Source organism: Biomphalaria glabrata, chromosome 5 (genome assembly GCF_947242115.1).
Source record: "Biomphalaria glabrata chromosome 5, xgBioGlab47.1, whole genome shotgun sequence".
Lineage (NCBI taxonomy): Eukaryota > Metazoa > Mollusca > Gastropoda > Planorbidae > Biomphalaria > Biomphalaria glabrata.
The window spans coordinates 45,420,745-45,434,821 of record NC_074715.1 but is presented as its reverse complement, the minus strand read 5'-3'; the positions used below and the strand labels follow the sequence as shown (position 1 = coordinate 45,434,821).

The 14,077-nt window shown below is 36.7% G+C and overlaps 1 protein-coding gene across 4 annotated transcripts in view; it reads left to right on the top strand.

The window, feature by feature from the left end:
* LOC106060637 (caspase activity and apoptosis inhibitor 1-like) overlaps nt 1-14,077 on the top strand; it is a 121,833-nt gene that overhangs the window by 29,300 nt on the left and 78,456 nt on the right. For 2 of the 4 annotated variants that reach the window (XM_056029889.1, XM_056029892.1), the window contains one exon: nt 12,851-12,927. The exons of 1 other annotated variant lie outside the window; for it this stretch is intronic. The gene's annotated coding sequence lies outside the window, so the exon portion shown is untranslated. Of the gene's footprint in view, nt 1-12,651; nt 12,756-12,850; nt 12,928-14,077 lie in introns of those variants that run through there. One more of the 4 variants, XM_056029891.1, reaches the window with a different exon arrangement.

The following is a 14,077-nucleotide window of genomic DNA, read 5'->3' as shown; positions in this document are numbered from 1 at the left end:
AGTCGTTTTGATTTGTTCCATTAGACTCTGTTCACTAACCTTTTATCTTACGCTCTACCTTTGATGCACTTAAGAAACGAAATGAAAGAAAGGAAAATGTCTCTCAGAAAACCCCATTGCTTCCTTCTGTCTTTCTTTAACATTTCTTCCCGAATCTTCGGAAACGAAAATATTCCCATCTTTTTTTTTTTCCACCCTTAATTATATTTCATTTTGTCGTTTCATCTTGATGACAGCAATTTAATATCGTTCCTTTTCATAAGAGTTTATTATTTATTTTTTTTTGTGTGTGTTGAAATTTATTAAATTATTTTCTCTGGCTACAAACACACTCTCTGTGCATTCTTTTCATAGCAATGCATTTTTTTTTCTCTCTTCTATTCTTATTTGTTTTCCTCCTGTTTTACTGCTTATCGACTACTTCTATCTTTAGGGGGGGGGGAGAAATGAAATAAATAATTTTTTTTTGGGGGGGGGGGGATGGGTTTTGGATGTAATTTTAACTTTGAAGTGTCTTCCCCCTATAATTTTATTATTTGTTTTTTAAATTGTTCCGTTTCTTCTCTTATCTCTGTAATTAACATTTTTCACTTTGATGTTTTGGTTTTTTTTATTTTTCCATTTGATATGTGTGTGTATGTGCATGTGCAGATGTGTGAGTAAAACAAAAACAAAAAAAAAAAAGAATTGATGAAGTTTTTTTTCATGGCTGTCTTTATCTTCCATTTTGATAGGGGAGAAAGATGATATCTTGTCATAAAGTTTGGATCATTGCTTTTTTTTTTTTACCGCCTCAATTTCTTTCGATTCTCATCTTCCGTTGCTAGATTTTAATTTAAATTTTGTTTATGTAGTGAGCCACGTTTTCCGCTCATTTGTCAATGTATTCAATTAATTTTTCTTATACATTGAACTGTTTGAAGTTTTCACAAATGTTTCGAAGGATGAGAATGAAGGTTTAATAGTTTGTTTTTGTTTTCAACTATATCTTGTGACATAGAGAACTTTGATTAGATAATTTCTATATAATATTATTTTGTGGATATATCCTTATATAGTGTCTAGAAAAGAGTCGTTTCGAAACCCTTTGAGACCATTGACAATGGTGGATAACTTCTCTCAGAGTACAGGAATAAGAGACTGTATCTTGCCGGCCTAGATGTCTTCTGCAACTAGCTTCTTAAACCACAGTTATTTTCTGATAGAGAGAAAGTCATGCGGCAACTGTGCACCATGGAACAACTGTTTGATGACCACAAACAGTCCTTCATTTTAAGAAGTTGTATGGGCCGCTTAACTGACATTTACTCTTGACCTTATTGAGGCTTATTGTCCAAACAGTGTTTACATGTCGATCTACTTTTGTAAGCATCATTTTCATTTCAAAAGATATCTTTGGTAGCCTCTGTAACTATTTTGAGCAACATGAAGACTTTCTTGAAATCAGATTTTCAATAGAGCATTTTTTTTGTTGGAGTGGTGACAAACGCAGGCGGATTCATCTTTATTTCTCGCTGTGATAAGCTTTCAAAAATGAAAGTTTCTTGTCTAACATCCTAGCACTGGTTCTCCAGATATAGCGTGCATGCCTCCTACCCACCTGTCGCCACGCCCCTGCACCCTTTTCCCATCCTTTTCGCGATGGTTTTTTTAGATAGTGTCATCATCTGAAGCTGACATTTTGACAATTGTCGCTTGGTCTAACTCACTTGGAATTCATGTCTACATTGCTAGTTACAAGACATTCAGAAAACAATTCATGCCTCTACCTGTCACAGACTATTCAAGCGCTAACCGACTGCGCTTGTTTATCTCCTGCCTCCCTTTTGTTATTGAACTCTTACTGCTCATTCTTATGTTTTCATGTATTTATATTTCTTTTTTTTAGGTATATGACACCTATTTAGCATTTCGTTGTTTGTTTTATTTTAGGGTGACCACGATTTGACTATATATTCATCCCGCCGTTTCTTTTATCTACAGCTTTGCAGAATGTTTTGCTGCTATCATTTTGTATTCGTGCGTTATCTATTTATAGGATGTTGACATATTCTTACTAATTTGGTCTTTGGACATTGAGCTCCACTTACACTCAGTAATGACACTCACTCTCGGTAATGAAAAGAACACATAATAGACAGCAGTTGGATCTTTTTTTTCCTTTTTTTATTTTATTCTCCCCATAAAGTTTTTGAGCTGTTAAAAATATGTTTTGGAAACATGTAATTCTTAGAATTATTAGGATGTTTGTTAGACATTTGCTCAATATCTTTTAATATGGGGCTGAAGGGGCAAATGTTTAGCACTTGACTGAAATCTCAATAGAAAATTCGTTACATCTGTTGGATATGAACCCAAGACCCTCAGGTTTATGCCAAGTGTATAAGCAACTCTGCTATAAAACCTGGTTAATTACCTATAGAGGATCTGAGTCTTAAAAATAATAAACCCAGCTTGTTTAATCAGTGTGTATAAAAATGTTTGTCCCCTACTTTCCCCCCCCCTCCCCTTTTAATTAGCATGTTTGTCCTGTTCCATCTTAAGACAGTTAAGTAAATGTGTCTTTACTCTCTTCTCCTCATTCTTTTATTTTTCAATTAACAATATCAAGGAAGAACTTTACAAAAAAAAAATGTCTTCCCCCAGTATTTATATGCCCTTAGATTGCAATTAGATTAAGCAGCTTCATGTTAATCCCGTCTGTATGTGTGTAGTCATATCTCTGACGTCATCTACGTGAGAAATTTGGAGTTGGCATTTTGGCTCTTAAGGACCAAAAAAAGAATCATAAATAAAAACGAAACGAAAATTACATAGGGGGGAAAAAGTGATGGAAAGGGGAAAAACACCCCGAAACGAAAATGATTGTTGGACACTTTGACATGTACAAAATGTGGTGCTAAGCTTTCATTCTATCGGTAAACATATCAAGGTAATCCTCGTCATAGCTGTCAAGACCTTTCAGGGCACACCAAAAATGTTTTGTTTTAAAATTCTTTTCGGGATTTCCAGGTCTCTGACATCAATGCGGGTCATGGGCACTGGAGGCCAATAACAAGGCGAGAATCCCTGACAGTCGGAGACAAAGCATATCAAAAAGAATTTCTCAATTTCTCGAAACTCTCTTGACTGGGGATTTCCAAGTTTAAAAAGTACGCACACGATCTTGGAGCTGCTCCACCCTTTCCACCCCCCCCCCCCAAATCCCTTCGTATCCCCCCCCCCCGCTGTACCATGTTTCAGGCTGAGGGGGGTGCAAGTAATACCTTACTTGTTCTGTAATGCAATGGAATTAAAACATTGGGAGAGGTTATGGGAGAGGGATAAGAGGATATTGTAGATGGGGGGAAAGATTGCAATGATCCCAACGCGTGCGTGTGTGAATCTTTGTCTGCGCGTGCTTCTGCGCGCGAACGTGAGTACCTGGCTATAAACTGTAAAGGTATAAAAACGTAGAGACCATTGTATACAGCTAACTAGCGCCTGAAGTGGAAAAGGTACAACTGACTGCCAGCTATACACAACAATAAGAGAGCGAAAAAAATCTGGAACTTTACAGGGATTCTCAGAATGTTTCTGGCCATGAACGTTTTAGGGACATCTTGAGTTTTCGTTGATATAATCTTATGAGATCAAGCCCAAGTACATCTGTGTCGCATGGCAGGCATTAATCACACAATTTTATAAGCTCGCGAACTGTGGACGTTTTCCTGTTTAAATCCAGTGTCTAGATGATAGATGATGAAACAAAAACCTTGACGCCAATATATAATACAAAGTAAAGTATGTGAGCGTTCAATAAAATTTATTCGCCAGTACTAAATATCTTTTGCTGTGGAGGTTGATATCCCCACTTGAGTTTGTGTTAAAGTTGAGGCACTTTGTTTCATTGTTTCAATTCTTTCACTAATACACCTTCTTTTTTGTCTACGGGAACTTGAAAACATAAAAGGGGAAGAGAACTAGAATTTCAATAATTCCACGAACAAAAAAAAAAAACAAAAAAAAAAACAAGAACAACAACAACAACAACAACATTGCCGTATTGTAGTTTCCCGAGTTCAGCTTCTGACTTTTTGTTTGAATACTTCTGTGGTAGTGAGGCTCATATGACCCAAGAGATCCATAGCTTTTGACAAAATTGGACAGCAGCAGAATAGAATATACATCAATTCTATTTAATTAATCTTGGTATGAGTTAGAAGGCAAGAACTGAATGAAGTCGTCACAAGGAAAGCTGTTTGTTTCTTGTCACCTTGTAAAATGTCTGGTCAATTTGCATCTGTAGCTGTATAGAACAGTGTTTCCCAAACTTTTGACATATGTGTACCCCTTCTATAACTTTCTTAACTATGAGTACCCCTCAAACCTTCCCCCCCCTTTTTTTCCTAAAAAAAAAAAATAGATTGACCATATCTCTCTTACATACAAGTATTCAATAAGAGTTGTTGTCTTTTTTTCAATGTTCTTAATGTCTGTCTATCTTAACAATAAGTTAATATATTGACGTACATTGACCTTGAAAAGGGGGATGTGTGGAGGAACATTGTAGAAATTATTCTAAAAATTCTTAATAATAAAAAATGTAATTTAAAACGTATTTATTATTACTTATAATTTATAAACAGGACATAATAAATGAATATTTAAAAAAAATATCAGAATACTTAACAGAGGTGCAGCACGTACCCCCTTCAAACTCCTCCCGTACTGCTGGGGTTACGCGTACCCAACTTTGGGAAACACTGGTGTAGACGATCAGTAACACGTCAGACAAACAAAATCACAAAAGGACTTCATTATTTTTTGCTGTCAACTTGCAATCGAGCGAATTAAATGTACCTTTTTTTTTCGAATTTTTTTTTTTTTTTTGGGGTATCTTGCGTCTTAAAAAAAAAAAAAAGAAAGAAAAAAAAAAGACAAAGACGGGAATCCCCAAAAGTAAGAAAAAGTTTTTGCAAAATATTTGACAACGCCCAACACTCCATCGCTTGCTACAAGCCATCAAACCGAAACAGTCATTCTTAACAGGTCTAATGTAACGCGTGTCAGTGTATAGCAGTAACTGATTGTACGGATTCTTTGCATCGCGTTACATCTTTATAATGTCTTTACGGAGCACACAATTTATAACATACTAAGAACCACCGATATACATGTTATGCTTAAAGATTTTATTTGTGTAAAAATAAATAATAATAAAAACAACTAGAAGAAATGAAAAGAAAATAAATTAGAAAGCTTGCTCACATTTTGAATTTCTTATTGGTTATTGTTTGTATCGTAGAACAAGACATCTCCATCTCCTACACCCCCCCCCCTTTTTTTTTTCATCCAATACGGGTGCGCTGAAATGTCAGACTACAGAAAACAGATGCCGATTCTCCCTCTTTTCCATTTGACTAATTTTCGAACTCGTAAATCTAGCCCCCCCCCCCTCCCTACTTCACTACCTTCCATCTCAAACTTGTTTATATATATGTATTTTCATCTCCACCGCATCTAGATCTATGTTTTGTCCCCATTTTAATTGAGACGACAGGAGTATACAGTGCAGGATAATCTCTCCCACGTGTGTATTTTGTGTGTTTGGAGTTTTGTTTTGTGTGTGTGTGTATATATATATATATGCCTTTGCCTTTACCCACCCCTCCCCAACTCTGGGTATTTGACACTTACCCCCCTCTCGCCTTTTTGTGTACCTCGAATTGGATGCTCGCTGAGTTCGCCCGACGTGGCGTCATTATAGCTCGTCTCGTGAATTCACGTGTATCCAGGGTGGGGAAAAACGTTTTGGGGGGGGGGGGGAACGAGAGTCAAAATTGATTGCAATGCTTTTAAATACAGTTATACTAGTTAATTAGGGCTTTTAATAGACTTACATACGTACAACAGATTGCATTGTTGATTGAAAAGAAAGCGTTCTGGCTTTGTATTTTTTGCGGTTGTTGGCTTCAATCCTGTTCACATTAATATTCTTTTAAAAAATATGTTTAACATTGTTTTAAGTTTTTTTCCCTTAGGATTATAGCAATATTTATATAAATTTATTAATTTATATTTTTATATTCTGTACGATGGTAAAAAGTCGAAGCTCGGAAGCAGGGATCGTGTTTTAAGACAGTAGCATTTGTCGTTGAAGTGTTGGTCTCGATTTGAGCGCTGCTTAGACACTGCTTTTGTTTTATCTTCATTCCTCATTTCTTGCAGACTTTACCATGTCTTCAAGTAACAAACCCCGGATACAGTGTGTTAGTTGATCTACTTACTATTGGCTATCAAAGTAAACAGAATTCATTTCTCAATTTTGTTTAAGATAGACACTGATATCTATAGTATGGGTTAGATTGCTTTGTCATAAGTATTTTATCATGTGAGATTTCAAGAGAGTTAGGGCAGCGACACAAATTGTATACTTGGACATCAAGTATCGGTTTAAGAAATAAATAGTTTTTCATATAAAAATGTAAACTTGATGTTAGAAATGTGTGTAACAAATAAAGTCTGGGAAGTTTTGTACCGTTTTACACTATCTCCTAGAGTATTGCGTTTCTTAACGTTTTTAATTTTCTAATTAGTAGACACATATTTCCATTTAATAATATCACTTGGAAAAATGGAATAGAAAAGTTGACCACGTTAAGTTGGATATCCCTGACCTGCAAGGTTATTACGTGGCCTTCACTGAGACACTCTGCTGAATATATATCACCGAAGACAAAGATCTGGGACTATTATAGTTTTGGAGCAGCAGCTGCGTACAATGCTAACACCATTCCATGATTGAATCTTTCTCGTCTGTTGTCTTGCATGGCGGGGTAACTACTCTAATTTGGTCAATTACAAAGTGCGCTTATCTCAATGAATGTCTCAAGATATCGAGTTGGTGCTCTGAACATTCTCCTAGGCTGCACCTATTGTTTTTTGTTTGACTTGGTGTATCTTGTCTTAGCCAACGCTGCTCCTTTCGCTTGCACCTATCGCCCCTCCCCCCCCCCTCCCTCCCTCTTCTTTTACTTTCACATTTCCAAACTCAGGTACAACAAACGTCTGATCTGAACATTTCCGTCAGCTTCGTCCCACTGGCCCCAAAAGTGCATTAAAATAAATTTAATATTTCAGTATCTTTTATAGATGTCTGTTTGAAGTTTGGCTCTGACATTTGGAAGAGAAGAAGGGAACAAAAAAAAAGGTTGTTCTAGAAATGGCAAGGTACTTAAAGAAGCTACATTTTCTCCTGCATTGTTTGGAGATTTCAGGCCCACATGTGCCTCACACCTGGAACACATTCAAGATTCTTCCAGAGATCTCAGTACTTAGGCCTGTAGTGTATTACGTAGAGTCCTTTTGTTAGTTATCTAGTGGTGGCGAAAAGATTTCCAGATTTCAGACATGAAAACAAAGGCGTTCTATTTTGTTTACCTTTTTGAAATCAAATAATCTCCCCTTTTCCTTGTCCCACCGTTCTGCCCCTATTTCCCCCCCCCCTTGTTCACGAGATAGTTCTTATTGAGTTGTCCACACGGGGCAGTTCGTAGTGTGAGGAGAACTTTGAAGCTGCTTTTGGTAGAGACGAACTTTGAAGATGGCTCGGTTAGAGATGTGCTTTAATAATGGCTCGGTTAGAGATGAACTTTGAAGATGGCTCGGTTAGAGATGTGCTTTAATAATGGCTCGGTTAGAGATGAACTTTGAAGATGGCTCGGTTAGAGATGTGCTTTAATAATGGCTCTGTTAGAGACGAACTTTGAAGATGGCTCGGTTAGTGATGTGCTTTAATAATGGCTCGGTTAGAGATGAACTTTGAAGTTAGTCAAGAAGCTAATTGCTGAAAAATAAATATTGTGGTGACTTTCGCGATATTTTTTTTAATGAGCAATATTTGCTTTTTTTATTTGAAATCGTAGGCTATAAACAAGTATGTCATTAAATAAAATCAAATCTGCATAGAATGCATATGAATCTAATCAATAATTAATCTAATGCGTGGTTGAGAGGCTAAGTACGCTTGAACTTGGCTACCTGAGAAGGGGGTTCGACACCCGACTCGAGCAGAGTTGTGTTTACTGAGCGCCGAAAGGCAGTACGGAAAACCTACTCCCACATATCCCCTCCCCCCACTTGTCCACAAATGCTATAAGCATGAAAGTAGCGCTATATATAAAAGCTATAATTTATTTAATTTAATAAATTTGTATAACATCATGTTTTAAGTGTTGTTGTTTTTTTGGTTGATGAATAGATATTTTAGATGTTAGCTAGTTCCTTCCAAGTTAAATAATTAATTATATATTTTTTTTCATATATGTACAAAGTCTTTCAGAACATTAAGTGTGAGTAACAAACAATGCCTGGCTACAAGAGAACAGAGCCTTGAGTTTTTAAATTTTAACTTTTTATGCCAATGTAGATAATGTATCTACGTACAAAATATATTTTTAAAGTTCCGCCAACTGTGAAAAGCCCTCCCCCCCCCCCCCCCCAAAAAAAAAAAATTGAGTTATGTCTTTTTGTATTAGTGCCCGTGTTTTTTTTTTTTTTTTTTTTAAATGCTAAAACAGTTTATAATGGAAGCTTTCTCAGATTTCACGAGGTTTTAAAAACAAGCGCACTGCTCCCATCCATTAGTTTCGCAGCTTGGCACAGATGATTTCAACAGACATTCTGGTGGACTTTCAATTGAGTCAGGGCCTATGTTAAGCGAGCGCGCAATTCTTCAGTCTTTCCCCAATGTTTCCATCCCCCTGAATTTGAGAAGCAATATCAGCTTCTGTTTATTTCGTTCAGTTTTTTTTTTCGTCGTCACCGCCTTGAAAAGACGCGCGGGCCTTGGATAGGATACAATAGAAATATAAACATCGAAAAGTTGAAAGAAAATAGCTCCACTGAAAACCTTTCAATTATTGCCTGGCGTAGACAAAATATAGTAGTATTGTTTTTAACTAAGTCTTCAGTCTTGTTGGAGATTTTCACGATGAACTAAATTGTGTCAAGGACGCTAAATTTAAGTTAATCCTGCCAGCAAATAACATATATATATATATGTATTAGATAGATAGATAGTAGATAGATAGATAGATAAGGGGAGGAGCTCTAGAGACAGAGTATTTAATTATCTGCAGCTAAAAAACTACCCAAATTATTATATACCTGTGAAAAAAAAGCCTCTGAACCCTTTCTTTATTCTTTACACCAGATACACAAATAAAAACTAGCTATTCATATATTGATATATATATATATGGTTATAGTGTGAACGTCTCTACTGGCTACGTCTTCTGGAACCGTACACAATTACAAGCAATGTTATAAACCATACAATTTTTAAAATACATTAACAAGGTCTGCTACAAGAACATTGTTTATTCATTGCTTTTAATATCACAAAATGATCTCATGTAAATAAGTTTCAAAATATTTTACAAGCCAATCGGGTCCAAAAAAAAAAACGAGTCTAAATCTCTCAGTTTTAGCATCGCTAATGCTCCGAAGTCTGGCAGTTTGTTTTTAGATGTAATTAATTAATTAAAGGCCAAGACTACACCACATGGGGAGCACGAATCCAGTTAATTATTAATAGATAACACCGTCGCGACACGGGCTGGCGGATCAGTTTAAATCCCGGCCCTCAAGGAGCGCGAGTTCAAGTCATGCTCACCGATAACTTTTGTAAGGCGTCCACCGCCTTTCCCCCCATCTCATCATTTCAAACCTGTATATATTGGAAAAAGAAAAAAAAAACAAGGTTTATGACTTGTGTTCTACACCCTGCGTGTGTCATCTTAATGCTTTTCCGAGATCCGTCTTTTCGGCAAGAAATAAACCAGCTTAGTACAGAGAGTTTCTGTCTTACAAACTCGTGGGCGGCCCCTGAAGTTTGTTCGTATCTATACTCTATTTTACTAAAAAAAAATAGCAACAACTCTGGCAATTAAATACTGTTTTATATATTTGTGCATACAATAAACATATTTAGTTATAAAACAAAAACAGAGTATGGACGAAAGATCATAAGTAGATGTTTCACCCTACAAACACTTACCATTTTTTCTTACATCACATTTCTTCGACTATTACGAACATGTTCTACAATCTAAATGTTTCGGAAGACACTTTAATTATTCACTGTAGAACACGTATGCGTAGACGTTTTGAAATGCCATTCTTCTGAATGGTTTTGAGTCGATATTGTTTCAGACGCCTCTTGCTTAACCTGTATACATTTTAAAAGGTTCTTATTAGAGAACAAAACGAGGTTTTAAAATAGTTTAAATTTTAAAATATTAGCTAATAATGTCATTTTACTTGGTTAATAATCAAACATGGATCGATGACTACATTGAAAATACAACTTTATTTTCTGCCCCCTTGAAAAACAAATTGAAGGGCTCCATTTCTCTTTTGAGCAGGACGTCGCGCCCCTGTTGAGAGAACTTTTCGCACCCCTCGCAGTGACATTGAACCTGTTAAAAACTATAAGGTTATTGTATCCTATTTCAATTTCATGTTCGTCTTGCTAAAAATCTCTGTACCTGCCCTTCGACCTGCATTGCTTACCAAACAAGGGGCTCACGCTTGCCACCTACGAGTTTGTGTGAAAACACAAACTCCCCTTGTTTTTTAATTTTCACTTACCTCTGTGTAACGCTTTTTTTTTTTTTTTTTTTTGAGTGTCTTTTGAGTTTCTTTTAAAGCTGAAAAAAGGGGGTTCGGGGAAACCTTAGTGCAAGTTCGTTGGCTACTATATTGTAGCATTGAGGCGGGACGGTGTGAGATAGGAAACTTAACACCTTGAGCGCACGGCTTTCAGATTCTAAAAGTATGTGCGTTAGGTAAAAATTTAGGTAATTAAGTGAACAGAAATGAAGTCCTCGCTACGCACTCCCCGCGCCATTGTTATGACATCTTACCCCAACCTTGGCGCTTTGCTTGTGGCGAGTTTAAGGTTTAGTGGAAACCAAATTGTTTCTCTTTGACCCCGACCTTGCCTCTGATCCTTCGCCCTTTAACATTCCACAGTCTCTGATTATTTCACTCAGCTAAACCATTTTCTTAGTGGCGGTCTTAGCCTCTGTTTTTTTTTTCTTTTTTGTATAAAGGATGAACGGGTAGCTTGTTTTACCCTGTGTTTGAAAATACTTTGTATTCTTTGCGCACTATTTTAGTCCGTGTTTTGGTAATTATGACATAGGAGTACGGTCTAGCCATTTGATCAGGCAGACAAAATACAGCATTATCCTCCAGCGGAAGAAAATATGCTAAATAGATGTCGAGTGTAGCGCATGGGGGTTAAACTGAATGTGCATGGTTCAAATCCCCAGCTCAGTCTTAAGATCGTTTCGTCTTATGAATAACGCTATGGCATTTTTGACGCTTGTTTCAATGTCATTTCTGGCAACGTGTTTTCCGGGTGATTTGGGGCTAAAATGCTCTTTTTAAACATGACAAATAAGATGGGGTTATGGCGGCTATTGGAGTATATTGAGTATTTAAGTCTTAACAGTTATTTTTGTTTTAAGTTTTATTTCAATTGTTACACTTCACGAAAGTACTGAATGGCGGTCGTTTGGGTTTTTTAGTCCTGTACACTGCTAGGTTTGTCTAGTTAGAACTTTAGTTCACTTTCCAGTTTTTTTTTTGTTTTTTTTTGCTTCAGCGACATTAAAATCTTCACGGTTCACTGCTTTGTTTTCCTGTATTTTTTCTGTCCCTCCTCGCCGCTTTCTGGCGTGAAGTCTCCCCTCTCAGTTTAAAGCACAGGATGGTGCACTTGGCCACCTTGACATCCTCTGCTCACCAGGAAGCTGTCTACCTGCACCAGTGCTGTACCTCCACTAGACGTGGGATTCGGGCAGACGATTGCCACCTCGGTTCACATTCATCATCACATCGTTAGCCAAGAGAGACTGGTCTGACATACTCGCTGATATCTCGATCTGTAATACGCTATTTGATTGGTTTCTTTTTTGCTGCCGTCTTTTATCATACCTGATTGGATGTAATTAAGAATATGGTTTCATTTCTTGATATTTTACGAAAGGATATGATGAGTTAAATGTATCTCTTAATTGATAAAGGCGCTAAAAACCGACTGGGTATTTGTGTAGAATAAATCAAAGGGTTTGGGAGTATTTTCAAAATGGTAAATGAAAGGGTTACCTAGGAGAACTCGCCGTTATGGGATGGAAACAATCCGTCAATGTTGTATGGTTCTTTAAATATTCTGCTTTCTGAATTTTCTCTTTTGCTTTTCAATAGAAAACTCATTCAACCAGCCTACTTGTAAGGCTGTGTGGACGTTCACTTTGACCCGTAGACCATTTGGGCCCCACAACTCCTTGTAGACATGCCGGCATATTGGCCATGTCGAAATTATTCTTTGTGGAGGTGTTTGTAAGGGAGTGAAAAGTGAAGATTGTTAACACTAAATAAAACACAATGCTCTCCCCCCCCCCTTTTTTTTCCCCTTTTAAAAAAAATTTTTTTTTCTTCTATTTCACACTTGCAGACATTTTTAAACACAATAGATTTTCAGACTATTAGTTCTACATAGTAACATTGCTTTGTTGATATTTTGATTTTTTAAAATTAGTTTTTACTTTTAAAAATAATATATATATATATATAGTTTATCAATAATTCTGTATTCTGCACACCGAGTTCACCTACAAATTAGCTATTTCTGAATTAGCCTGTACTTTATGAAAATCTCCTATAGGAATGTGTCTTTTCAAGAACACGATATAATCTCTTCGGTACGAATTTTTTTTTAATTATTATTTTAAAGTCTTTGAATTTAGAGTTGTTGTGGTTTTGTAATGACGTTTTGTTTTTTTCTTTCGTTATATAGATTCCAAGGTTTCCAAGAACTAGTGGACATTGAACAAGTTCAGATATTGGGTCTACTTTAATTCAGGACAGCATAAAGTTAGTAGTAAATAATACCGTTTTTGTTTTGTTTTGTGTGTGTGTGTATGTTTGTGTGTTTTTTTAGATGTCAATTATTGCGAAGTCCTCTTCGATCGTACCATTGACCATCGATTTACTTGTAGGTTTCTTGTAACGTAATGTGTGCTTACGGCTGACCCATTGTGTCCTCTTACGAGTTACTGTGTAAAACAAACTCCAACATTCATTTTTATTTCTGTATGTGTGTGTCTGGTAATACATCCCCCCCCCCTTTTTTGCTCACCGTTCTATTTTCTTTATCTTGTTTTGTATTTCTTTTTTTTTTGGTCCCCTGCCTAGCTTGACGTAGATAAAGTCCATTAGAAATGATTTCACTTCATGCTTTGCGCTCCTTATTCCCCATTCCTCCTCCCCCCCCCACCTTGTACCTATTTTAATTGAATAAACTTCTCCAAGTACCTAATTTTTTTTTCCCCCCAAGTTATTTTCAAGTTATTAAATATTTATTTGCTATACTATAGTTTTGCTATCCAAGGATATGTTTAGATTATTGTATTTGTCCAAACAAATGGAAACTCAGTATGACTAAAACTGTCCACTTCAGCATTGCTACTATAACAGTAACGCAGACGCAAACACAGACAACATTCACACAACAGAAGAAAACAAAACAACACACACAATCAGTGCTTGATTAAATTTGGCTCCTGTGTGCTTCTAGGGGACAACGAATGAAATCGGAACACCCTGGCTGACAATGGAATAAAGGCGTTACTAAATCTTTCCGTTCTTACTTTGAAGAGGAACTGACCATTGCGTCAAGATCTAATAATATAACTGCAGCATTAGGTGCATGCTGTCTTTAATGGTTTTATATTTTGTGCAAAGGAATTTTCAATGAAATAGTTTTTTTCAAAAGATGGTAGGTGTATCAAAATGACAAGAGACCATTCCCAGGCTTAGGCGTACAGCGTTCTAGCTGCTTTCCAGAACCTTTCCTCCTAACGCCTTGTACGTCACACTGTAAGGTTGAACATGGGGGGAGGGGTGATATCAAGTTTCCTCAAATCCCGGATGTTGTTGTTTCGTTAAATTTCGTCTCACCTTTGGCGTCGTCCTGACGTCTATCCCACCTTCACCCTTTCATTGTCTTCGCTGGACGAGACGT